The sequence below is a fragment of the Bos indicus genome, chromosome 4 (assembly GCF_029378745.1).
Source record: "Bos indicus isolate NIAB-ARS_2022 breed Sahiwal x Tharparkar chromosome 4, NIAB-ARS_B.indTharparkar_mat_pri_1.0, whole genome shotgun sequence".
NCBI classification, from domain to species: Eukaryota; Metazoa; Chordata; class Mammalia; order Artiodactyla; family Bovidae; genus Bos; species Bos indicus.
In genome coordinates, this window is record NC_091763.1 from 13,379,377 (window position 1) to 13,406,517 (window position 27,141).

General features: G+C 42.6%; 1 protein-coding gene across 7 annotated transcripts in view; it reads left to right on the top strand.

Annotated features, from left to right (window-relative positions):
• The first annotated feature begins 17,664 nt into the window (after positions 1 to 17,664).
• The window catches only part of DYNC1I1 (dynein cytoplasmic 1 intermediate chain 1), a 379,649-nt gene continuing 370,172 nt past the window's right edge, over positions 17,665 to 27,141 (top strand). For 2 of the 7 annotated variants that reach the window (XM_070787515.1, XM_070787518.1), the window contains exon 1: positions 17,868 to 18,029. The gene's annotated coding sequence lies outside the window, so the exon portion shown is untranslated. Of the gene's footprint in view, positions 17,684 to 17,864; positions 18,030 to 18,078; positions 18,286 to 27,141 lie in introns of those variants that run through there. The other 5 variants (XM_019959716.2, XM_019959717.2, XM_070787517.1 and 2 more) reach the window with 4 other exon arrangements.

Consider the following 27,141-nt stretch of genomic DNA (forward strand, 5'->3'; position numbering starts at 1 on the left):
ATGCTCTATTCCTCTGCAACAAGCCAGCCTTTGGGGGCTTCCCCTGTGGCTCAGTGGTAGAAAATACACCTATAATGCAGGAGACAGGGGTTTGATCCCTGGGTTGGGAAGATCCCCTGGAGAAAAAAGTGGCACGCTACTCCAATATTCTTGCCTGGAGAATCCCATGGACAGAGGAGCCTGGTGGACTACAGTCCATGGGGTCATAAAGAGTCAGACACAACTGAATTGACTTGGCATGCATGCCACTGTGAGGCTCAGATCTCTGATTCTCTCTGTATTGCCATTTGGGATGCTAAAAACGTGTGTCCTGAAGACTGTACTATCTATCATCAGCCACGAATTAAGTAACCTAAGACTTTGACAGTCATCCCATGTAAGAGTAGAAGTGTGACCAAGAGGCCAGCAAAAAAATTCAAGGTGACAGAAGCAGTGGAGTCTTTAAATAGGAAAAGAATAAATCTTCTCTAAAGGCCAGAACCCAACTCTGGGAATGGCAGAAATGAACACTGATGAGGGTTTTTAGAAGGTACTGGAATGCTTCATGAGTGGACTGTGGGTAGCCCTGATGCTTTCTCAGCAGTATCTCCTCAGGGTGCTTAGGAGATGCCTGGTGATTGTACCTCTGGACTGTGGATAAACTGAAGAGAAAAGGAATACAACACTGTTACATAGCTCACAGATTTGACAGAAAGTTAGAGACTTTGGCTCAGATAACAAGCAGGATTCAAGCAAGACTGGAAAGCAGACAGCACATCCAAGGTTATACCCCTGGGTCCCAGTGCAGTGACTGAGCCCTTGCTGACTCCACCACCGTGAATCATCTCTAATGCTCATATCTTCCTCTGCATTCGAAATCCCAGGTAAGGAAGGAAACCTCTGATATTCTGTCATTTTCATAATGGGATAAAGTCTCTATCTCTTAAAATACTCATGTGTTGTGAGTTCTTTTTGTTTTAAACAATATGAATGGAATTTAAGTGCTGGGCGAAGATCACTGGCAAATACCTGTTCCCGCCACCCCGGTGACTGCCCGATACCCCACATGCATTCTTCCTCTTGTAATTGCACTTCACTGGAAAAGTTAGTGAAAGATTGGTGCTATTTCTCACTTACTTTTCAAAAAAAAAATATAACATGTTTGCACATCTATCAGAGCCTGGAATTTTTTTGGAGGGAAGGATTTTTATTAATGATTTAGTTTCTTTATCATCAGTCTACATTGTAGAAATTGTGAATATTTGACTATAGGACTATTTAGGTATCTATTTCTAGTGTAGATTTTTGTGGTATTTTCTAGAAATTTATCCATAGCATCTACATTCTCATATTTATGTGCATAAAATTGTGGATAATATCTTAACATCTTCATGAGATTCACTTTTTTCAGTACTGATATTCTTTTATTTATGCATTCTGTCTTCTTGATTAGCATTGTTAGGTATTTATCAATATTCGACAAACTTTTTCTTTTGGTGATTTTTCAGTATCAGAGGCTTGTTGTTTACTTCATTATTTGCTACCTTATTTTATTATTATTTCCTTGTCTTCTTTGGGTTTATTTTACAAGTTTTTATCTTAATTTCTTGAGACTTCTGGTGTTAGCTATGATACGTCAAGAGCCTGTAAGTCATTACTCTTACCCTTAATCAAGAAACAAGCCGTAGAAGGCATGGACCATACTAACACCCAACTTATACTAATGGGCAATTATACTACCCACCAACCAGCAATGGCAAAAGATGCAATATTTTCAGGTGCAGGTAGAATTCACAAAGGTAGATCATATGTGGGATTTCCTTGGTGGTCCAGTGGCTAAGACTCCACACTCTCAATGCAGGGGGCCCTGGTTCAATCCCTGGTCAGGGAACCAGATCCCGTACGTTACAACTAAGACCCAGTTCAGTTCAGTCGCTCAGTCATGTCCGACTCTTTGCAACGCCATGGACTGCAGCACGCCAGGCCTCCCTGTCCATCACCAACTCCTGGAGTTCACTCAAACTCATGTCCATTGAGTCAGTGATGCCATCCAACCATCTCATCCTCTGTCATCCCCTTCTCCTCCCACCTTCAATCTTTCCCAGCACTGGGCTCTTTTCAAATGAGTCAACTCTTCACATGAGGTGGCCAAAGTACTGGAGCTTCAACTTTAGCATCATTCCCTCCAAAGAAATCCCAGGGCTGATCTCCTTCAGAATGGACTGGTTGGATCTCCTTGCGGTCCAAGGGACTCTCAAGAGTCTTCTCCAACACCACAGTTCAAAAGCATCAATTCTTCGGTGCTCAGCTTTCTTCACAGTCCAACTCTCACATCCACACATGACCACTAGTCCACCTTGACTAGACAGACCTTTGTTGGCAAAGTAGTATCTCTGCTTTTTGATATACTGTCTAGGTTGGTCATAAATTTTCTTCCAAGGAGCAAGCGTCTTTTAATTTCATGATAACTAAGACCCAGTGGCAAATAAATAAACTTAAAAAAAAAAAGGTAGACAATATTCTGGGCCACAAAACAAATCTCAATACATTTTTAAAGGACTGAAATATTTTAGACCATCTTCCAATGTATGGATTATCAAACAATCTAAGTCTAGCCTTCATCATCCAAAAATAGTCTCAAAGTCCAAAAATCCATAGTAACTCTTCATCCAGAAAGAGACAAACTCATAAGTATAGTTCTTAGTTCATTAAAGCATTGCTATTAAGAAGCTAGTTTCCTTTAAATTTTTAAAAAGTTGCACCAACTTTCCTTTAAACTCTGTTAATGCAAGAGAACAAAATAATAATTTAATTCCTGTACATAACTATAATAAATTAAAAGAAAGCTCCAGGAGGCTTAGAGGATGCCTGTTGCTATAGGACTGTATAACAAATAGTTGGTCACCTGGGAAAAGTGCCAAGACCTCAAGTAGGCAGACCTGACTACTAGGAGACAGCCCTGGTATGATAGTAAACTAATTAGAATCTGTGTTATTAATACTAGGTAAAGGCTGAAGTGCAGTCTGTTACTTAGAAGCTTCTTACCCCTGAGGGAGCTGATAGGGAATATACCTGCCTCAGGACTCTGACACCAACATCCAAGACTGAGTTAATAAACTCTCGGTGAGGCCAAAGAGGAGCCCTTCACCTCTATGAGAAGTTAGAAGAGGAATGGTTATGAGGAGCAAGATGAAGGTGAAGCGGGGGCCGTGAACCATCAACCTTGGCTGAGGACAGTAGAACTATCGCCCCAACAAGAAGGGGAGGCCCCGCCTCTTCCACAGATCTGCACTGGGGACTGGTAAAATTTAAACTTGCTGGGCCTCGTCAGTGTGCTGCAGAAAAGCACACAGAAACAGGTGGTGCCTGCTGGAGATGGACGGGACGTTAGATTCTGAAACTGAGGATAAAGGACAACTCCCTGTAGGAAGTAAAAAGAAAGCTAGTCCAGACCTCATCTGACCTGGGATAAGCGGGGTATGCCTCCCGAGGTCACGCTCAACCCCTCCCTCACCTATTTCTAGACCTTGTTGTTGTTGTTTAGTTGCTAAGTCAAGTCTGACTCTCTTGCAACCCCATGGACTGTAGCCCATCAGGCTCTGCTCTCCATGACATTTCCTGGGCAAAAATACTGGAGTGGGTTTCCATTTCCTTCTCCAGGGGATCATCCTGGACCAGGGATCAAACACTCATCTCCTGCTGGATTCTTTACCACTGAGCCACCTCGTAAGTCTTCCCACCTGGGAAGTCTCTAAATCTTGAATAGGGCCTAACACAGAGAAAGAGAGGGAAACTTTTTTAAAAGCAAAATCATGAACAAGAGTTATACTAAGAAGACGTCAGAGTGGCAGTTTGAGTGGATTGAGTTTTGACATGCACTCCATCTGCAATTCTTCACTCAGCATCACCTCATCCAGAGTGGATCTGAAATGAACCCAAATACTTGGCATTCTGCTTTGCTAAAGGAACCAGATTCTGGGAAAGGGTGTCAAAAGGGGAAAAATAACTACTTACTGATTGAGAGAGTATAGAAGGAGTCATATTTTCTCTAAGGATTACTTGGGCTTGGGTTCTTTAGTTGCTCAGTCATGTCTGATTGTTTGCAACCTCATGGACTGTAGCCCACCAGGCTCCTCTCTGTTCGGGAGATTCTCTCCATTCATGAGATTCTCTCCGTTCAGGCAAGTCCTAGAGTGGGCTGCTGTTTCCTTCTCCAGAGAATCTTTCCGACCCAGGGATCGAACCCACATCTCCAGCATTGTCGAGTGGATTCTTCACTGCTGAGCCATGAGGAAAGCCCCTGTCAGCCTAGATAAGAGGTCACAAATACACAAAGTGCCTGTGAAGACAAATAGAGGAGCGTCAAGGAGCCACTTCCAAATCCCCGTACTCATCTGGATTCATGTGCTGTTGAAAGATACAGCCCTAATCTGAAATACAGAATTTTTCTTTACAAACTATGTGTGTGTTTGACAACCAAACAGCAAAGCTGTTTAATAACTGACTTTTACTTCCACGATTAAGGAAACTGTATTGGAGTAATTGCCAGATATCCGACAGCAGATACGGAATACACATACCCTTGAGAGTATATAAGATTGTCTGTTTAAATACCTCCAGTACACGATATGCAACCCTGGGAAAGATCAAAGGCAAAAGGAGAAGGAGGCGGCAGGGGATGAGATGGTTGGATGGCATCGCTGACTCAGTGGACATGAGTTTGAGCAAATTCTGGGAGATAGTGGAGGACAGAGGAGCCTGGTTTGCTGTAGTCCATGGGGTCATGAAGAGTCAGACACGACTTAGCGACTGAACAACAACAACACACCTCCTGTAGGCCTACATTTTACCCTTGGTATTATTATTTCTTCCAAAAGAGTTATTTGATTCTATTTTTGCATATTTAAAAATATCCCATAGTAGAAATTTACCAAAGTCTAAAATTAGTAGTTAAGAGGGTGTGACAGAGACAGCTGATTGTCCCCCTAACTCCAGTCTCCCTTCTCTATACAACAGACTTGTGGATGGGCTCCAGGGACTTTAAAGACTACATTTCCCAGCTGCTCTTTTAGCTCAATGAGGTCACATGACTCAATTCTTGCCAGTGAAGTGTGTGTAGCGGTGACTGGTGCTGTTTCAACATCTGAGCCACAGGACAGTGGATTTGTAGGTCCCTTTCTCACTTCCTGCAAGGCATATGCCTCTCACCCATGACTCAGCTTCCACTCTCGGACGAAGACCTGTTCTGATCAAAGCAACAGGGTGCAGAGAACCCGAGTCTCTGAGTGAGCACCTTGAACAGAGCTACCTATGGCTCTCAGCCTGGAGTGCTCTCTGCATATAATGTGCTCTCTGGATTTAGTGTGAGATGAATACACCTCCATTATCTTTAAACCACAGTACTTTGGAACCGTTTGGTTTTACTGCCTCAGCCTGTGATCAAGCTTTTAACACAGATTTTAATAAAAAGTAGAGTACCATGGCAGGTGAGAATTTTACTTCCCTCTGCTTTTGTATTTTGTAAATTAGTAACCTAAATGATTGACTATATAGTTTTTTTCAATTTAACAAAGACATGGCAATTTGTTTTTAAAACAAAAAACTGAGTAGAGGTGATTAGCACCTCTGTGAACCTTGAGAATAATTCTTATCAAATCATAGAACCATCAAATTTTATAACTTGGGGGAGGGATAAATTAGGAACTTGGATTCATAGATACACACTAGTATATTTAAAGTAGATAAACAATAAGGTCCTATTGCATAGTAGAAGAAATTCTACTCTCTCTCTATATATGAAAAGTTATATATATATTCAATTATATATAAAACTGAATCACTTTGCTATACACCAGAAACTAACACAACATTGTATATCAACTATACTTAAATTCTTTAAAAGATTATATAGCCTGGCCCTGAAAGTGAGAAAAGAAATATAGTGTTGTCAGTGAGGAAGTGACCTGACCAAGATTTCAAAAATTTGCTCAACTACGTGTATTAGAGTGTCATTATCTTTCTATCTGCCCTTACCAAGGGCATATATGTGTCGGGGATACACAAATACACCTGGAAAGGAAAGGCCCCTATATTTAAGAATCTTAAAGGGAAAGATCAAAAGTTTTCATAAAAACAAAGTCAAAGCTTATCACACAAATGAAAACTGAAAAAATAAGTGTAGAGTGAAGTGAAAAGTAGCCCTGTCCTAAGGAGAAGTCGCTCAGTCGTGTCCGATTCTTTGCAACCCCATGGACTGTAGCCCACCAGGCTCCTCCGTCTATGGGATTTTCCAGGCGAGAGTACTGGAGTGGGGTGCCATTGCCTTCTCCAGGGGATCTTCCCCACCCAGGAATCGAACCCAGGTCTCCTGCATTGTAGGTACACGCTTTACCGTCTGAGCCACCAGGGAAGTCCTAAGAGGTCATATTTAATGGTTAATTTCCACTGCTTTTAGAGACTCTGAGCACCTTCTCCACTGGCTTTGCAATGGCTAATCATTCATAACCAGCACTGTGCAATCGGCAGATATAAAATTGATATGCTTTTCTTCCTTCCCACTCACTGCTACAAAAGAGTCCATAAAAATCGTTTGGAGGGCTGACCATGTTTAGGATTCAGAGGATGTCCCATAGTTTTGAACACCATCATTGGCAGGAATAACAAACTTCACCATTGGTGCCTGATTAAAGCCTTCAAAGAGCCAGTGCGCAGCAAGGGGTGGAGTCAGAGGTGGGGAGGGTGACTGCACAAGGTGTTTAGATGTGGTCCTGGGAGGTCAGAGGCCCAGCTAGCCACAGCCCTAACAGGCCGCCTCAGGGACAGGAGCAGGTGGCAGGGAGCAGAACCCTGGGAATCAGGGCAGGGGAGGCCTCTGAGGGTGTGATTGTATTACTCTCCTCTGCTCATTTTACCCAGCCCCTCATATTTATTGTCTTGGATTTAACGGGCTAATTTATACCACCAGCTCCCTGAGTCCTGACTTCTATAGAGACAATTATAAGTAATGTGCACGAATATGTGTGTGTAATTCTAGGGTAGCTCTTAGACACTCCCCTTCTGACACGGAATATTTTTCCTTTTTTTTTTCTCTCTTTTGGTATCTCTTGATATCATTATGTTTTCTCATTGCCTTTCTGTGGAGCTTTCTTCTTTTAACATTAACAGCTGAACAGCTGCTTCTGTTTTGTCTTACCATCCCCCAACATCAGAAATAGAGAATTAAAGGCAAGACAAAAACTAAATATCCACATAGAAATGAAAATCTCTAAGAACACAATTCTAGATAATAAAGAGTTCACAAGATTTAACAATAGAGCTCACTGTAAGTGTGACATTTGCCTAATGCTTCATACATGTTAACTCAGTTAATTCTCAGGGCTGCCCAGTGGATTAGGTACTGTTAATTTCTTCATTTGACCGATGAAGAAACTGAGGCACAGAGAACTTCAGTAGCTGTCCAAGGTCAAAGGAATATTTATCTGATTAGACACCCTGGCCCAAATTCTAATTTTAAGGAGTCTGTGTACAAAATCTAGGCATAGCAGTGCTAATTAAAGCCCCAAGTAAGATACATGGAGACTGTATTGCAAGTGAAACACTCGGGTTCTAACATCAAACATCCTGATTTAGGGTCTTGGTTTTACTCTTTACATGCTGTGAGAATTTGAGCAAGTTACTTAACCGCTTTGAGTCTCAGTTTCCCCAAGCGTCCTCCATGGGGATAGTGATGATGAAATCTAACACATGGTGAAGAGCCTAGCACACAGTAGGAAGCTGTATCGCTGGTGCCCAGCACATAATAAGTGCTTGGAAAATATTTGTTGAATGTCAGCTATCATAATAGAGTAGTGCATGTTGACAAGAGGAGCAAATTGTGATTTATTAAAGCCAAGCCTGACTGCCTGTTTAGTCTTTCAAAAACTGCCTCATTTCTCCAACATTTGAGGTATATGAATGGATTGTAGCAATAAAGCAGAAAACCCACGGATACTGGTTTGATGATGATGTTTCAACCAATAAAAATGGTCCACCTTGCTTCCTTCTCCTGCCACAAATGGCATGCTCATTTATAGGATAGCCAAATGTTTACAGAATAGTTGGCAACTTATGAAAAGTGATTACAATACTGATTTCCTCAGTTTTTTTCCTCCTTAAATAATGTTCATCCATAAATGAATGCCTGATAGAATATTTGTAGAACAAACATCTGTATCTGATTTGAGGAAAATGGCTCAAAATGTAGATTCTGATTCTGACCTTAGACACTGTGGTATGAGATGTTTATGTTGGCTTTCACATAGGGAAAAAAAAAAAAAAAAAAAAGGAAACCTAAAGAGCTGTGAAATTCAAAGGGCCACTAAAGATAGAAAGTGAAAATGTTAGTCACTCAGTCACATTCGACTCTTGGCAGCCTCATGGACTGTAGCCCATCAGGCTCCTCTGTCCATAGAATTCTCCAGGGAAAAACACTGGAGTGGCTTGCCATTTCCTTCTCCAGGGGATCTTCCCAACCCAGGGATCGAACGCAGGTCTCCTGCATTGTAGGCAGATGCTTTACCCTCTGCACTACCAGAGAAGCCCAAAGGATAGGGGAACATTTTTAAATAAATAAGCCAATTAGCATTGATCCAACATACAAAAGTGTTTGAAGTAATAAGTGACAGGGCACTTTACCTTACCCGAGGGCTAGTCTCAGAGTTTACTGACTCCCTGTCTCTATTTTTCCTTTTGTTTTCTTTACTTAGGATTCTTTGAAATCTCTACCAAATTTCCAACTTTTGGGGAAATCTTTCTGTCTCTCTTTTTCCCACTCCACCATAGAGATGAAACATGAAATATATTCTTGTTAGCTTTGTTGAACATAACTTGGATGCCTATTAATTTATTGACCTGAAATGTTTCAAAATATTTTTCTTAAAATGCACATATTAAAAAAATGCACATATTTATTTGTAATTGTATTTCTTTGACTGTAAAGAAAAGCAGATTTTCAGACTCTTATAATGGCTAATCACCCCGCTTAACATGCTCTTATGTGACATTATTCCTATTTGACAAGTTAGAATGTTATGAAACTATTTGAACAGTTCAGCAATTTATCTCCATCAACCTGAGCCTTTAGTGAGGGGGAAAGTTTGACTTAAAAATGATGATGTAATATTAAGAAAGTCAAAGTACCAAAAGACATAGTATAGTTTTAGGCAGCTTATGATATCTTATCTTCTATCATTTTTCATCCATATGGTAAGAATACCTTCATAAGAAAAAATATTTTGAAAAGAGACTGTTAAATATAATTTCACTTTCAAAAGATTGTAAGTTGAATTTTTATAATATACTGAAAAAAATTTATTCACTACTGTTGTTAAATCGCTTCATACAAAGTGAGAAAAGTAAAGCCAAAAAAATGACCCCAAGACCTAATGCCAAATGTACATACAGCTAACTTTTTAAAATATTTATGAATCATCCTTTATCAGCTTCAGGCTATTCAAAATTTGAACACACATGCATGTATATTTGAATAATAGAGAATTCACTTTAAAATATCAGTTGGAAATCTTCCAAAACAGAAATGCTTCAAGTGAACCTTAAGATCTTGTTCTTATAGGAGAACATAAAGGTTTTCAAATGTGTTAACTGTTTTTCACATTAAAAACTTATTAAATGGGAGATGATCTCTTTCTTTTGCTATCTTATACGCTAATTAAAGTTATATTTTTCTGTTAGGCTAGAAATCATCTGGCCAATAATGTGAGTTATATTAGCCTCTGTTTTCAAACTGATCCTCTAACACAGAGGGCAAGGACAGATCAAAGAAATCAGCCACTCCAGACTGGCAGTGGTAGTTTTAATAAGTAAGGGAACTTACATAGGGAGCTTGTCTTGGCGATTGCAAGACAGCGTAGACCTCCGCATCCACCAGGCAGAATCCTTAAAGTTGGTATAGAGCCCTTAACTGGGTTCAGTCACGTATTCAGTCCCAGGGGCCTCACCAGTACATTGCTCTCTCAAGGCTGTGGGAGCACTGAACAGAAGGTACAGTCCAAGGAGAAGGGAGGAGGGAGGAACCTACCATTGCCAGATTGCCTGGCTCCAGCCCTCCTGTCAACAGGCAGTCATGTCCTCTCGATGACCTCCTCCAACATGCCCTCTGCAAAGAATTTAATCTGAATACTTAAATGTAGGAGAGTAAGGACGTGAAGGTCACAAGGGCACCGCTGGTCACAGGGCTCTGTCTTGTCATCCCTACCATATGGGACATCTCCCTGGAGACAGACAAAGGCAGTGTATACTGGTAGTTCCAGGGAAGATGGTAGCATATCATTATAAAGTCCCTTGGGAAGGATTCCTTTAGGGTTCATTGCTTCTCAATGGAGCCAGAGCATCACAAATAACCACCTGAGTGGCAAGTGCTAGAAGTGTGTGCAGGAAGAGAAATACATGACAGTAAGTATTTATACAGGAAGTAAGAGGGCTCAGTCATTTTCATTCATCCTCGCTCCATCCTTAGCCTGACTCCATTTCTAGCAAAATGGTGCAGCCCTTCTGTGTATCCACAGCTTATTGTTTCTAACAACTAAATTGTATATCGTAACCACTGCCTCAAGTGGTAAAGAATCCATCTGCCCATGCAGGAGATGCAGGAGATGTGAGTTTGATCCCTGGGTTGGGAAGATCGCCTGGAGAAGGAAATGGCAACCCACTGCAGTATTCTTTCCTGGAAAATCCCATGGACAGAGGAGCCTGGCAGGCTACAGTCCATAGGGTTGCAGGGAGTTGGACATGACTGAGCACACATGCACAGCTTGCAAACACTGCCAAGTGATAAGACATGGAGTATCTTTGCTGCTGCTAAGTCACTTCAGTTGTGTCCGACTCTGTGCGACCCCATAGATGGCAGCCCACCAGGCTCCCCCGTCCCTGGGATTCTCCAGGCAAGAACACTGGAGTGGGTTGCCATTTCCTTCTCCAATGCAGGAAAGTGAAAAGTGAAAGGAGTGTATCTTTAGGGAATTTCAAAAGGAAGCAGGTTATAACATAAATCTTTATTGCTTTTAAGTGATTTAGTTCTGTTACTAGCCTATCCTTGATATCTAACAGGCTTGGTGGAACACATAAAGCATATTCATCATAGAGCGTTTAGAAAGTAAGCACAAACTCCAAGGAAAAAAATTCCATAATCTTGTCACCCAGAATAGCCATTGTTAACATTTTTGTGTAAACTTTCAATCTTTTTTTCTATGCTCACCCACATAATAATAACAATGTCTAATATTAATTTAGTGTTTACTTGGTGATTACTAAATTCTTTATAAACAGTATCTCATTCAATTCTTATGAAAATTTTAAGAAATGGGCACTATTATGCCCGTTTTACAGGTGAAGATGTTGAGGCTTAAAGAGTTTAAGCCATTTGCACAGAATCACACAGGTAGTGAGTGCATCATTTGCACTTGTTTTAACCCAGGTGTGCCTGACTCCAGAGCCTGTGTTCTTGACTTCAATGTACTATTTCTGAGTTATACATGCCTTTGATACTATAAAATTTCATTTTATAAGTTGTGCTTTATAATTCTTCTTAAAGTATAATGCTGTAATGAAGTAAGCATATGAAGGAAGAGTGAGAAATGTAATATACAAAATTTGTATTCTGAAATACATAAAATATTTAGATTTCACTTCTCAAATAGTCAAATGACATTCAGAGTTGGCACATGAGAGATAACAAATAATGAAGCATCATAAAAAATGCTCAGATTTGCTGGTTAAAGGTACATATAGCGTATCAATGTATATTGATATATTGCATTTATTATGCATGTGTAATTATTTATTTTTTTAAAAAATACAGATGACTCTTTTAGAGTGTTGGGAGATCTATTAGGCTCAATTTTTGCAAGGAGCAATTACAAGAACTATGAAGACATGTTTCTAGGAACTAATCTAAAGACGTAATTTACAGAAAAAAGTGATTTAATTTCTTTTGGCGAGGTAGGTTTATTTGATTCCTAGAAATAGAAATTTGAAATAACATGTAACGAGGTAGAACATAAGGATATAGATACTGATTTCACAGCTGGAAAAAATGAAGATCTATATTTGGACCCTGATGGAATGGAATTTAAAGTGACAGAAATAATTTATGTTTTATAATCACTGTATTTTTCTGTATACATTTAAGTGCTTAAAATGATTCTTTTGAGATCCAAAGACTTCTATTTTTGCTGTATAGATATTTTCATGTTTGCATTTTATTATTGATCATGAAAAACATATCGTATGCATTCTGGCTTAGCATCATCCTGAAAAGAAAAGCTGAAGGAAGGAAATGAAAAGAGAAAGGGTGGGGAGTTGGGGGGGCAGAGACACATGATGGCAAAGGTGAAGGCGGGAAATACGGGTGATTAAACACAATTATATCACAAATACAGGTAATCATTTAGTATAGAGTGTAATGTGCTGCACTTGGAAGTTATTCACAAAGCATTTAGAGAAATCTGAAGCTAGATAGCAGACACCTTTGAAGTCATGTGTCCAAAATTAAGGCAAATTTATGTCTGTATTTATTTATTGCAGAGTCTTTGCAATTACTATATAAAAACATAGGCCGTGTCCCTTAATGAAAAGTGTCCAGAAGAAAAAAAAGTAGACGTTGGAATCCTTGACTTCCCCAGAAGTCACTCTTTAATTTCTAATAAGCCTTCAAACACTAATAATGCACCTGTTTGGGGACATCTATTGTTATTTTCATCTGGCACAAACAGACCAACATCAATCATAGAAAAATATGATTTTCTATAGAAAATACTTAAAACATAGCCTACCTAAAAATACCTAAAATGTATCCTACCTGATACACATCCCATACAAAACTGTGTATAACATTGGGCAGTGCTTTAGTTTCCTCACAGATTTTTATTCGGAGCATGATGTAGAGCCCACGTCATCCTAAACATTTTCAAGCATTTCTTTAGAGGGGGGCACTTTTCATTTTTAATAGCTGATTCTGGTGGTCACCTTTCTTTTCTGTGGTTTTAGAGCCTTTGGACCACTGAGGTGAATATTCAGTTTATTTCTTGCAATGAAAATATAATTAACTGAGGAATAATTTCCAGAGGAGATTTTCTGGCAGACGAGAGGGCATATGGAGTACAGTGGGGCCCTGCCTGTAGTCAGTGCTAATGGATGGCAGGCGCTCAAACGCCAGTCTTGAAGGCTAGTCATGACCCCAGGGTCTGAGGGGTCCCTCGAGTCTGGTAATGTCAAGATTGAATATTGAAGTTAGAGAGTACAAAGCTCTACCTTTGGTATTTTTCATGAAGGCTGGATTAATTATAGCAAACTATAGCTAAGATTTATTGAACGTTTTTCTTGGAGAAGGAAATGGCAACCCACTCCAGTATTCTTGCATGGGAAATCCCATGAACAGAGGAGCCTGGCGGGCTACAGTCCATGGGTTACAAGAGTTGGACATAACTCAGCAGCTAAACAACAAAAATCATATGTTTAGGGACTGTATCAATTGCTTCACATGGATTAACTCATGGAAATATCATAGAATGACAAGTAATATTATTGCCCCTTTTAGGCTTCTAGGAAACTTGGGTCTGAGAGGAGTCTAGTATTAATAACATGCACAAATAGACAAAAACAGTAAATGGTAGATTTAAGTTCCACACCCAGTCTAATTCCAGAACAGGGGAGCTTAGGCACACTCCTATCTCTCTGGAGGCCCTAAAGCACCTCTGAGTGGCTATAGCAAGTTAGCAATTTGCCCAGTATGGTGTGTGTGTCTGTGTTAGTCATTCAGTCGTGTCTGACTCTTTGCAAGCCCATGGAGCCCACCAGCTTCCTCTGTCAATGGAATTCTCCAGGCAAGAATAGTAGAGTGGGTTGCCATTCCCTTCTCCAGGAGATTTTCCCAACCCAGGTATCAAACCCAGGTCTCCTGCATTGCAGGCAGATTCTTTACCATTGTGATGGTCATTTAATCTGTTCTTAAAGACCTTCTTTCAAATTTTGAAGCAATAGCTAGATTAAGAAGTGAAATGGGTTAGTTTATAATTTGTAGGGAGTATGTAGGAAACACTCTGTACTTTCAGCACATTTTTTTGTAAACCTAGAGTGCTCTAAAAATGTAAGATCTATTAATATACATAAGGTTTCTGCCTCTTTCTCTGCTGGTTTCCTAACCTCATTCTCAAGCGCATATCACCGTATGTGAAAATGTACATCTAACTAAACAAAGACACCCAGAACCTCTTTGACAAGACCTTCTACTTCTCAAGAGTTCTCAACTGGAATGCATTTTCTCCTTCTCAATCTCTCATGACAAATGCTTTAAACATCCTGCTTTTCTTAGTCTCCCCGGTATTACAACCAATAGTGTCTTTTCTTTAGATTTTGAGTCTCTGGAATATAGAGACCATTTATTTCTTATTCATTTCCAGCCCCACACCCAATATCTGTACTATGCCTGAGTACATGATAATTAAAATAATTACAACTGCTCTTTATTGAGGGTTTAATTTGTGCCAAGAATGTATTTCAAGTTATTCATGATGAATACCATTGACAAATTTAGGCCTTCTTAATGCTGGCCTGGGCTTCCTTGGTGGCTGAATGGTAAAGAATCTGCCTGCCAATGCAGGAAACGTGGGTTTGATCCCTGAGTCAGGAAGATCTCCTGGAGAAGGAGATGGCAACCCAATTCAGTATTCTTACCTGGGAAATCTGATGGACAGAGGAGGCTGGTGGGCTACAGTCCATGGGGTTGCAAAAAAAGTTAAACACGACTTTGAGACTAAACAACAATCCTGGCCTGGATTCTTACAATGAACTGGGGATTGGCTTCCTTAGCCTTTGCCCGTTCCAGTCCCCTTCACTTAGATACCCTCAGATGATTTTTCCCAAGTGTCATTTCCTGCTCAAATGTCTGTAACGGTGGTACTCCATTGTCTGCTCTTCAGCATCCCTTAAGGTCCACAGCTGCTCCCCTAAGAATCTGTTGTGCTCCACAAAGCTGGCTCACTCGACATTTGTTAAGTACACATAGTGCTTCCTCTTCTTTGGAGCTTGGTTTATGCCTGAAAAATGTTCTCTGTTCTTCATTTATACTGTGAAGCACTTTACCTATCATTTCTAACATTATCCATATTCATAATCCTAATTTCCTCCTACCATCTCCCTCACTCATACCAGTTGGGCTCTTATTTGAGAGCCCACATTGTACTGCTGCTGCTGCTGCTAAGTCGCTTCAGTCGTGTCCGACTCTGTGCGACCCCATAGACGGCAGCCCACCAGGCTCCCCCGTCCCTGGGATTCTCCAGGCAAGAACACTGGAGTGGGTTGCCATTTCCTTCTCCAATGCATGAAAGTGAAAAGTGAAAGTGAAGTCGCTCAGTCGTATCCGACTCTTAGCGACCCCATGGACTGCAGCCCACCAGGCTCCTCCATCCATGGGATTTTCCAGGCAAGAGTACTGGAGTGGGGTGCCATTGCCTTCTCCGCACATTGTACTACTTTGGCCAATTCCTTATTATTTGACTTTAATTATCAATTTACGTTGGGCTTCCCAGGTGGCATAATGGTAAAGAACCTGCCTGCCAATGCAGGAGACCCAAGGGATGCTGGGTTTAATCCCTGGGTTGGGAAGATCCCCTGGAGGAGGAAATGGCAACCCACTCCAGTATTCTTGCCTGGAAAATCCCATGGACAGAGGAGCCTGGCGGGCTACAGTCCATGGGGTCGCAAAGAGTTGGACACGACTGAGCACCTAATACTTGACTGTTTTTTTCCACTTTCAACTGGATTTTAACCTTACTTGTGAAAAGGGATTACATTGTCCTCAATTTTGGGCCATCTGAAACTTCTAACACAGGGCTTTGCAAATAGTGGACATTTCAACAATCCTCATACTGGAAAGACAGTAACCCCAAGTGGGAATGGATAAGCTGTGACATTAGGTGAACAAGGATTCCAATGTCAGGTCAGTCACTCAGTAGCTGTGGAATGTGGGCAAGGTAGTTAACTTCTGAAACTCAAATTTGTTTTCTACAGGCGTGTCATTGTATCTGGTACATAGTGTTATTGAAAAATTTTAAAGGATAATACATGTTGAGTTTGACATTCATTAAATATCTAATACATGGCAGTAGCAAGTATTTGTTTCATAGAATTTTTCTCCTGGAATACCTTCAATTTTTTCTTAACTAAAGATACTCTAACTCTCTTTTTAAGACATATTTGTGCTTGCAATAATTTGCTAGGAAGGCAAAAATTGGATTAAGGAAAGCTGTTTTATATATAGGTCTGATATTTATTTTGCAAATACTGTAGTACTTGTCAATTAAGTAAATCATGAATATTTATTGAGCATCTGTTATTCATCAAACACTATTGTAGTGTTTGGAGATACTGCTGTGAATAAGATACAGTCCTAGCTCTCCACTCTCATTCTAATGTGTACAAAGACTCCACAGATATCTAAGAAACATAATGAAAAGCTTACGTAAAAATGGGGCCAAACCTGCATTGATTAGAATCCCAAACTCCATTTCTGAGTCTTAAAACTCGTCTGTTATGGATGGCAGCTTTGGGGGAGTCCAAGAATGGTTACTCAGATACTTATTCATTTTTTTTCCTTTTTCATGTGTTCTTTTTTTTTTTTTTAATTGAAGTATAGTTGATATATATTTGTTACTGAACCAAACTTGGGTTTGCTTGCCTGCTCACAATAGAGCCAACCGACTGACACCTGGCTGTGATGGGGAAAGTGCAGCATTTATTCGAAGGCACCATACAAGGGGTCTGGGACAGCCAGTGCTCAAAAAGCCTGAAATCCACAATGGGGTCCAGCAGAGTAGTTTTAAAGGCAAGGTGAGGGAGGCAAGCCCCAGGGTAAGGTGATCAGCTTGTGCACAATTCTCTGATTGGTTAATGGTGAGGTAACAGGGCGTGTCAGGGGTTATCCTTAGGTTTAGGGGTTGTCCCTAGGCTCCAGCAGGTTTAGGGAGCTTCATGCTCTCCGTCTTTTGAATAGTTAACTAGTTAACATCTTCCACCTGGGGGTATTTTAAGTCTCTGTAAAAACTCAGGAAATGTGCATCAGATGCTGTTATCTAGGCACGCTCAGAGGAGCTAAAGCAGAGGATACGGGTGAAGGGTCTATCCCTGTGAAGGCCCCATTTGGTTCTGCTTGCTTACACATTATATGTTACAGGTGTACTATGCAGTGATTTCACAATGTTTAAAGGTATTTGCTATATTCTTGTCTTAACCTCCTACCCCTCTAATGCCTCTCCCACCCCTCCCACTGGTAACCACTAACTTATTCTCTGTATTTGTGATTCTGCTTCTTTTTTGTTATATTCAGTAGTTCCTTGTATTTTTTAAGATTCCAGATACAAGTGATTTGTCTTTATCTGACTTATTTCACTTAGCATATGCAGGGTATTTTGTTACCCAGAGTTTTAAAAGCTAAGACTTTATGAAACAATGTTGCCAAGCTGAATATGTGTTTCCTCTTCTGGGCAAAACTAAGACTAAATCTGTAAGTTTTAGGGTGTAGCAGATGGATCTGAGCTCTCTCTGTTTCTATTTAAATTACCTAAAGTAGTTCTCAGGGAGTGAAAGTTGTTCCATGTTGGCTGGCGGACAGGAGCGCCCCAAACACCGACGCTCTTCGATGGCAGCCTCGTAGGTGAGTCCTAGCGGTGCCCTAGGGGTCCCAGGTCCTTGGCCGCTCTGAACCTCTGGCCGGCGCCAGCAGCTCCCTGCGGGCCCGGGTGCGGAGGACCCTCCGGGGGGAGGAGCGCGGAGGGCGTGGGCCGGAGGCGGGGCGAGCCCTGCCTGGGTGCGCGCGGGGAGCTGTCAGTGTCACGCTCGGGAGCGGGAGGAAGTGCCGGGTGCCCGAGGAGCGCGAGCCGAGGGCCGGCGCAGCGTGAGACAGCACATCCTGCGCGCGCCCGGCCCGCCGCCCTCGGGAAACGCTCGGGCGCCGCCGCCGCCGCGCTCGCTAGCCCAGTGCCGCCGCCGCCCGCGTGCAGGTAAACGGGAGCGGGGCGGAGGGTCGCGCTCCCCGGACCGCCGCCCCCGGGGGTCCTCGGCTTTCGCAGCCGCCCGGCAGCGGTGCGGCGCTGCAGCCGCAGCCGGACCTTGGCCTCGTCCCCCTCCCCGGACTCCTGCGTGCTCCGCGGCGCCCGAAAGCGGCCAGAGCCTACCCCCACCCCTCCCCAACCCCCGCGGCAGCCCCGTGCTGCCGCTCTCCCGGCCGAGCGAGGAGGCGAGCGCAGAGGAGAAAGAGTGAGTCGTGGTGTCATCACCTTGTCGCCCACCTTGTGCCCTGGGAGGGGCGTCCCGGGGCGCCCCGCCTCGGTTTTTCTCCCGGGGAGCTGACGGCTAGCAGCAGTGAAATCCGCACCCCCCTGGGCCACCAGCTGACGGGGAGGGGGAGGCTGCAGAGGGAGGTAGGGCGGGATGCTGTTTTGAGTACATTTTCAGCTGTCTGCAAAGCTCTTAGATGCTGTTGCTACCCGCCAAGTGGAAGGAAGGGAATGCACTTCCAGCAAGGCATTAATGAAACACTCGCGCAAGAAGGTGCCCGTTTCTCTCATGGCTGCACACACAAAAAAAGTGTGGCTGGGGGATATGTTTTCGTAAACACCTTTGGGGCCGCGTGGCCCTCCTTCCCCCGCTCCCGCAGCGCTCTGGCCTTAAAAATCCGTGCGTCGTCATCGCAAGGGCAGTGATCCTGGCGGCACTGATGGGAACTGAGAGTGCGGGAGTCTCATGACTTATAACAAGGGTGAACAGAAACCCGGGATCAGGACAGGAAATTACTTAGGAAATTAAAGAACTCAACCAAATACAGGAGATGGAATATATTCGTTATCCTGGACTCTCCCACATCTAGGTAAGGGGCAGAACAAGTAGCCAGCCATTTTCTTGCCTGGAATGCCTCTCAATTGGGCTGTAGACTTGCTGTAGTTAAGGGTTGTGCAAAATTGCTTCCAAATATTCCAGATGAGCAGAAAATATTACTAACATTAAGGCATGGTAGCTGCAGAAGGCAGCATATGGCTAATATTAACAGAGAAAAGGGTGATTGCTTATGTACACATTTTCATCCTGGAAATGACAGAGAAATACGTTGCACAGTATTAGTAAATTTGAAATTTGCATTCAGTGCAAGTTGCAACCTGAGGGTACCAGTGGGAATGTGATTCATAATTCCTCTGATTATTTAGAATGCCAGATTTTCACCAAAAGTTTTGGCATGGAAGAAAATGGACCCAAACTCTGCTCTTCTGACTATGTTTCTTAGTAAAATAAAATCATACACTCCTGTCACCAAGTGATCATTTGTTCTCTTCGTAGGGACCAACTTCCCAATGTTTCTTGAGGTTTGAGGATCCAGTGCTCCAAGAGCCATGTCTTTTAAAAAATCTTCCAGCACCATGATTGGTATTTGTAAATAATGTGCAGGCTTTCTTCAGCCGGATCAGCTCTGGAGCAACTTCTTGGCCCAGGATATCTTCTCTCTCTTCCTTGTCTGGGGCATCAGGCACTGATGCACCTGCTTGCTCTCCTTGGACCTCAAGGTTGCTGAGCTTCTGCTCCTCGGTTCCCTGGAGGCAGAGGGATGGCTCAGCCTCTCCCAACACCCAGCCTTTCCTCCTCTCCTGCTGGAAATATGTCCTGAGGCTTTTGTGGTGTTACAGGTCTGTGTTGTTAAGAATAATCTCCACTAGGGATATGGGCAGAGAAAATAAATGTAACCCACAGGAAAATGGGGAAGAGTTCTTACAGCAGTGGTCCCCGGCCCCTTGTTTCTAATGAACTGAGATGGTAAGAGGAAGTCACCGGGTGTTTCTGTCACCACGTTTTATGTCTAAGAGAGGGCTCTATGAACCTTTTTTCCCCACCCCTCCTACTTCTTCAAACACTCCTTCCAGAGTCTGCATTTAATAAATGAGCCTTTCCCTTGTGTTGAGTCAAGCAGTTCTTGGAGATGAAGCCTGGGTGCTGCTCTGTTCACACTCAGCAAGTCACGTAGAACAGTCTGGTAAAATCCATGCCAAGTTTTTAAACCCAGCCACATCTCTTAGCACAGACAAGTGTGCACAGGCTTTATCAACAGTTACCTCAAAACAAAACAAAACAAAACAAAAAAAAAAACGACTTTACTGGCAGTCCAGTGGTTAAGACTCTGTGCTTCCAATGCAGGGGGCCTTGGTTGGATCCCTGGTTGGGGAACAAGGATCCCACATGCCATGGGGCACAGCAAAAAAAAAAACAACAACAAACCCAGTTACCTCAAGGGGCCATTCACTCTCCCAGATTGAGTGTATCACTTTGTCTGTTACTTAATAGCATCAAATGTAAAGGTCACACACATGCATTGCAAACTTAAGTATATTCTTATTCATTCTTTCACGTGCTTTGCGCCATCAAAGAAAACAAAGTTGTTGATAATACTTTTATGTATAATAAAATAATACTGAGCATTTTAGCAGTGCTTAATACATTCCCTAAATGTATTGCCCTAAATGTATATCACTAAATATATTTAGTGTATTTAGTAAATGTGTTGAGTTAAATGTATTTCACTCCCCATATATTTACGAAAATGTATTGAGTACTTGACCAGGTATTGCATTTTAAACTACTTCTCATGTATGAACACATTTAATCCTCACACATCTGCTAAAGTAGATTTATTTGTAATTCTATTTGGCAGACAAGGGAACTAAGACACAAGGATGTCAAGTAACGTACTGAAAATTGCTCAGCTGAGAAGTTATAGAGCCAGGATTTGAACCTAGGCAGTCTGACTCTAGTCTTCTAGAGGACAGTTTATATTGGTTATTTTTTATATATTGAACTCCAGCTCTTCTGTTATCTCATTTTAATCCCTATATTAATCTTGTGAAGTAGACATTATTTGTGTTTTACAAATGATAAAACTGAGTTAAGTGAGTTGATACACAGCAGAGGTAGGATTCAAATCACTTCTGTTTGACTCTAAAACTAGAACTTATCCATTTTAGCCAGCATTCTCTGTGAGAAATAAAAAAGTTGAGCTTGTCTGTTCTTTTGGGTTTGTTGCCCATTTTCCCTGTGAGCCATTGCTATTTCTTTTACGCCTTAAGTGTAGCTGTGTTTTTTTGCCAAGCTATTGGTATGCCTCTTTGCCAGGCAGATGATAAGGCAAAACCAGCGCAGGACCATAGCTCTTTTCACGTCAGATAATTGCCTTTGCTCTGTCTCCTTAATGAAACTAGCTAATTCCCCATAATACTTTGTGGGTCTCAAATACCATATAAATAGTTGTTTCCTTGATCAGAGATCCCTTTTCCTAGCAATGTTTGCGTCTTCTACATGCCCTAGAAAATGTGAGAAAATAGTTGTTTTGGGAACTTTGTTGGGACAGAGAACTTCTGGAGCTCACTTCTTTTGAGAATTGACTAAAGTAAGTCCTACTGTCTTTCTTTGAAATTTATAAACCATTCCCTGGGTCCACATTAAAAAAAGGAGTCCTCTTGACTGGGAACTCTTCGTTGGTACCCCAGACTTGTTTCCTTTGCTTTTTCTCTGCAGGAACGCTGGCACCAGACTGTCAGTGTGAAGTTTGCATTGTAACATAGACGCCGCTGCCCGGGTGCCACGTGTTTATAAAACATCTCCGAGTCTTTGTTTAGAGGGGGCTTCTGAAGCAGTCACCATGGAGGGCAGGCATATGAGTTTCCAGGTGGTCATTGAACCCAATATAATTGATGCAAAATTTTATGCATTTGTGCTAAAGGCAGTGTTCCAGGGAAAAGTGGGTATTTGTGACTAACGAGATTAAGAATTGCTGGTTCTAGTGCACTGTTTAGGAAGGGGGAGGAGTGGAGGCTGTTCTGCTGAAGTGTGTTGGAAACAAGGCAAAACTATCCTGTCAGAGCCAGCCAAGAAGGAATGTTCTTGGCTCTCAGGACACTGCTGGCATTTCACTACAGAGGCATGCTAGAGTGCCCGCTGCAGGGGCAACACCCACCGATGCACGCTGCAACCAGGTGAGGGCTCCAGGGTCTCTCGCAGCCCTTGCCCTGCTTGCCACTCACTCAGCACTTCCCTTGCACATTCACAGTCCATCGACTCTTCCCAACTTCCTGTAAGGCTGGCATTTCTATCTTCACTTGGCAAACAAGGAATTGGGTGACTGGAAACATTAAGCCACTTGATCAAGGCCACAGCAGGCCAGTTAGTAGAAAGACTGGATTTCAAATGTAGGTTGGTCAGGTTCCAAAGCCAGTTCATCCTCTTCCCAACATAGTTCATTGTTTCTCTATGTGGGATACTAAGAAAGTACTATTTAAGGTAGCTTTTTACTGTGGCAGGACAGAGTTCCTCAAGAACACTCTCACATGCTGATAGGAAAAGCCTGGATGTGTTACTAGAGGGGAACAAGAGAATTAGACTCGGCAGGGCAGAGGATAAGCACATCTCCTTGAGGTGTGCGCATGCCCCAGGTGTTTGATTCTCAATATGGTGTCCAGGTATCTTGCTAAGCACCAAATGAATAACAGTCTCTGGCAAAGACAGCCCAGAGAGTGGATTGGTTGATTTTTCCCAGGCAGCTGCAAGACTTGGCATGTGCACTCCATCACTCAAGTTGTGTCCGACTCTTTGCAATGCTGTGGGCTATAGCCCACCAGGCTCCTCTGTCCACAGGATTCTCCAGGCAAGAATACTGGACTGGGTGGCCTTTTCCTACTCCAGGGAATCTTTCAGAACCCACAGATGGAACTCATGTCTCCTGAGTGTCTCCTGCATTGGCAGGTGGATTTGTTCTGGCTGAGCCACCTGGGAAGCCTAGCTGTGAGACTTTTTTTGTTGCAAAAATGAACTTACTTCAAACTTGAGTTGGAAGCAAAAGTGTTTGAAGCAGTGTAGTGTTCTGGGGCCTACATGATCTAGCAGCTTCGTTGTGATCTGGAGCCCTAACTGGGTCCTTAATCCTGGGAAGACCTCTGCTCACCAGGTGACCTACACGCCCTCTAATTTTCAGTTCCTGTCAATCCTGCAGTCCTTCCCCATCGTTTCATTTTGGGGTACAGAGCAGCTAATGACGTTAGTGTGGTAAGCATGTGAAAGCAGAAATTTATGTTAGAGCCAAGGGCATTCTTTTGATTTATGTATTTATTTTTACCTTATCTGGCTGCACCAAGTCTCGGTTGTGGCACGTGGGACCAGGGAATGACCCGGGTCCCCTACACGGGGAGAGTTGAACGTCAGCCCCTGGACTACCAGGAGGTCCCCCAGTGGCATTCTTTGTGATAAAACTGAGCCGCAGACACTGGAGAGGATGACTGCCTTGGACCAACAGGTTGTCTGGGGAACAGACACCACCAGCGTGCTTCATTACGCTCCAGCCTTCTTTCTCTCCTATAACGTCTATAAAGGTTTTTAAAAATTTTACTGCTCCCCCACCTCCACACATTTTAGGTTGGCATCTAACATTTTCATTGCAAATGTAAAGAATCACTGTGAATGTCATTTCCAGAATATTGTAAACCTTGACCTTTACAAATAAAACGATGACATCATTCTTTGAATCCCAAGTAAAATCTAAATGCTATTCCAACCTCTTTTAAAAAGTACCCGAAGAAGCTCTTCTACAGAAGTGTGCTTTTATACCTTGTGGTCAAGCATCACAGTGAGATTTGGGTTTCCTTTTTTACCCCTGGTAATGGAGGTGGGAGAGGAGACCTTGAATGACTCTTCGACCGCAGGCGTGTTCTCTGGCCGGTCAGTGTTTGGAAAGCCTGCAGACAGAAGGTCGAGATCTGGAGATAGCAATGTTATTAGCTCTCTCCTTTCCTGCACACTCTGTAGAAAGCCTCATGGATGCCAGGGCACATGATGCCAGTTTGAAGAGCACATATTTATTTAGCACAGGTGCTGTGTGGTACAGGTCACTGCGGGGCCAGTGCTGGGAGTCAGGTCCATGGGCTCTGTCTGTGTGGCTCAAGCTCAAAGTGGCAGGGCTGGAAGGAACTGCAGAGCCGCTGTTCCTGTCTCTCGCCCTTAGGCCGGTGGCTGTGTGAATAGTCGTCTTTCCTTTATTGAGTCATTTATAGGAAGAGATCTGCCCTTTCCCCTGTATTTATATTTTACTTTTTATATGTTTTTTTTTGATATGGGCCATTTTTAGAGTCTGTATTGAATTTGTTGCCATATTGCTTCTGTGTTATGCTTTGGTTTTTTGGCCATGAAGCAGGTGGGATTTTAGCTCCCCGACCATGAATGGAACCTGCACCCCCTGCATTGGAAGGTGACATCTTAACCCCGGACCACCAGGGACGTCCCTCCAGTGTGTTTCTTTAGATCAGTGGTTCTCAGCCAAGAGTGACTGTCCTTCCCGAGGGACATTTGGGCAATTTGGCTTTCACCTTTGGGGAGAGAGGGTGGCTGCTGGCATCTGTAGTAGGAAGAAGTCAGGGTGGCTCCTGGCCAGCGTACAATGCACAGAACAGCCAAGCCTGAGAAGCCCTAGTTTAGATGCTCTGTTTTTCTGCTGAAATCTTCCCTCCCCTAAGCTAAGTTCATTTCTTTATCCTTCTACAAGGGAAGAAGAGCATACATAACATCTAAGAGGCAGCATAAGGGAAAGAAAAGAAGAAGCATGATATTCCGTTGACTGCCTCTGAGAGCCTCAGTTTCTCCATCTGTGAAATGGGACTATCAATACCTGGCTTGCAAAATTATTGTAAGGCGTGCAGATAATGAAAGCCCTGGGTGCAGTATGTGGCGCATTCTCAATGTATGGAGGATGCTTTTTGTTATTCAACAGCCATGATATCACTCTCTGGCCTTCTTTTTTCAGGGACTTGTGTGATCTTGCTCTGCTTTGAACCAAAGGTACGCTTTTTAAAAATGAAACATGTATCTGCCTCCTTCCATTTCTAGACTCTAGGCTCCCTGAGGCATCCTTTGTATATTTCAGCCGAGGGTTTTTACACACAGTGGCTCTCAACAAGCTTTATTGACCTGAAATATTAGCCAGAATAAATCCCACTTAATTTTCCTTTTATTATAAGATTTAATTCTTTCCCCTTGGATTATTTGTAGTGTGTTTAGTAAAATATTCACTTCCTAAAATGTAGTTTCTATTGCACAGCTGGGCCCAGTATGAACATGGTCTTGGTAATGCCTCAAATTCTAGAAGCTTTACCTTCCTGAACCAGTATCCCGTTAAACATTTCTGCTGGGGGAATGACAGCCTTGAGGAAGACAGCCTGTCATTTTCTAGAAGTGATGGATAGGGTGGTTTGAGTCTTGTGTTTTCCTTTGTGGGTCCCTTGGTCTAATCCCTTTGATCTGGCTTTGATCTGACACTCTCCTCTGAGCAGAGCAGTCCTTTGGCTCCTTTCTCATGAGAAAGGAGGAATTTTTATTCATTTGTCAGATTTCTATTTTATGTTAATATGTAGAGTGAAGCCAAGAGTATCACATGTATTTTAAATAGTGCTAATGAATAAATGATGGCACACTATTTTATATCCTTTGCCGACATCAGTTTCTCTCATTGGGTATGGATTTTTCCACTCCCAACTTGAAATAGTACCTGTTTCTTTGTTTGACAAGCTGAAGATTTTAGTAATTGAAATGGAATGAAGTCCTCTCCTTTTGAAAGTGGTTTAGATCCTGCAAGGCACATATGGAAGCCTTTAACAGTTGACCAAGTGTTTGAATGCTGCAGTGGGCCCACATGGAGGGGATGATCACAGTACTCTGTTTTGGATTCAGCTTGTGGGATTTTAGGAGTTGGTGTTAGTAGGTGGTGGGTTTGAGTGGCTGAAAGGGTAGAAGGCCCTGTGGGGAATGTGTGTTTTGACAGTGTCCCCTTTTAAAACTGAAATGAGTCTCCTGTTTCACCATCCACCCCATTAGTATCAGAAGAGCAAAGCATTGTGGGAACTGGTATGTATTTTGTGGGAGAAAGAATAACAGAAAACTTCTCTGCTTGTTTCCTTAAAAAGTGTGACTTTGTTCACTTTCAGAAGGTGTAGATTACCGAAAGAGGATCCTCTCTCTTTGAATGTTTTCAGGCTCAGAGGAGAGTGAGAATCTATTTACCTTGGTTAAAATGCCAAACCAAATCTCCCAATGCAAATATGGACCACCCAGAGGCATTGTAAAGGCCAGGTTTGGGGTTTTGAATACAGATTTCCTTGCTTTGTCTTTTAGGCTTTTTAATATTTTTCAAATACTGTTGAAAAGTAATTGGCACATCAAGCAAGGATGAAACCCCATATCTTTTGCCATGAACTTTAAAGGGAGGAATTGTACTCATTTCCCTCGAGAGCCCCTTGTTTCTTAAAATCAAGAAACATGAATTATTAAAATTTGAAGGCCACCAAGTTGAAGATTTTAAAGTGGATAGAAAAGTCGGGTTATAACACAGGTATAGGAGAGGAGGTCCAGGGAATAGTCAACAGAAGCAGAGGCACTACCTCAGGCCAAGGGGGGCTCATAATTTGAGCAGGTTTAGAGATTTTTAACCTTGAGGATCCATATTGATCTAGCCATCTTGCCTGATGGTTGAGGGTGACAAGGACAGTTTCAAGTTTCCAGGGTTTTGTTAAAGCTTTATACGATTTGCCCAGTGAAGTGGTTGCCTCAGGCAATGATGGCTGTGGAAAGTTCACCCCAAGTGGGAATGCAGTTCCCACCAGTCACCTGCAGTCTTGCTGCCAGACTCTTGCCGTCCCAGTGTCCTTACAATAGACAGCGGCCTGCGTCTGAGTCAGAAATCATGGTGGGCAGGCAGTGGGGAACCCGGCATCTTGGATTCCTGAGAGCCCTGACTGGTCATTGAATTGACAGCTGTTGTTTGCCCATCATGATTTCTCTGACACAGAAACAGGCTGTTTGTTGTAAGGATGTCAGGATGGCAAAGTTTGCCTACAAGCAAGCTGTACAACAGGCCAGTATATCCGAGACGAGTCGTTGAGGTGAGGAATGTGACTTTATTTGGAAAGACAACTGACCAATAAAATGGCAGACTAACGTCTCAAAATAACCATCATATCCAGGTCTGGATGCCAGGTTCTTTTATAGAACAGAGATGGAGGTGGGCGGGTGGTGAGAAATCAAAGTGAAAAGGCCATT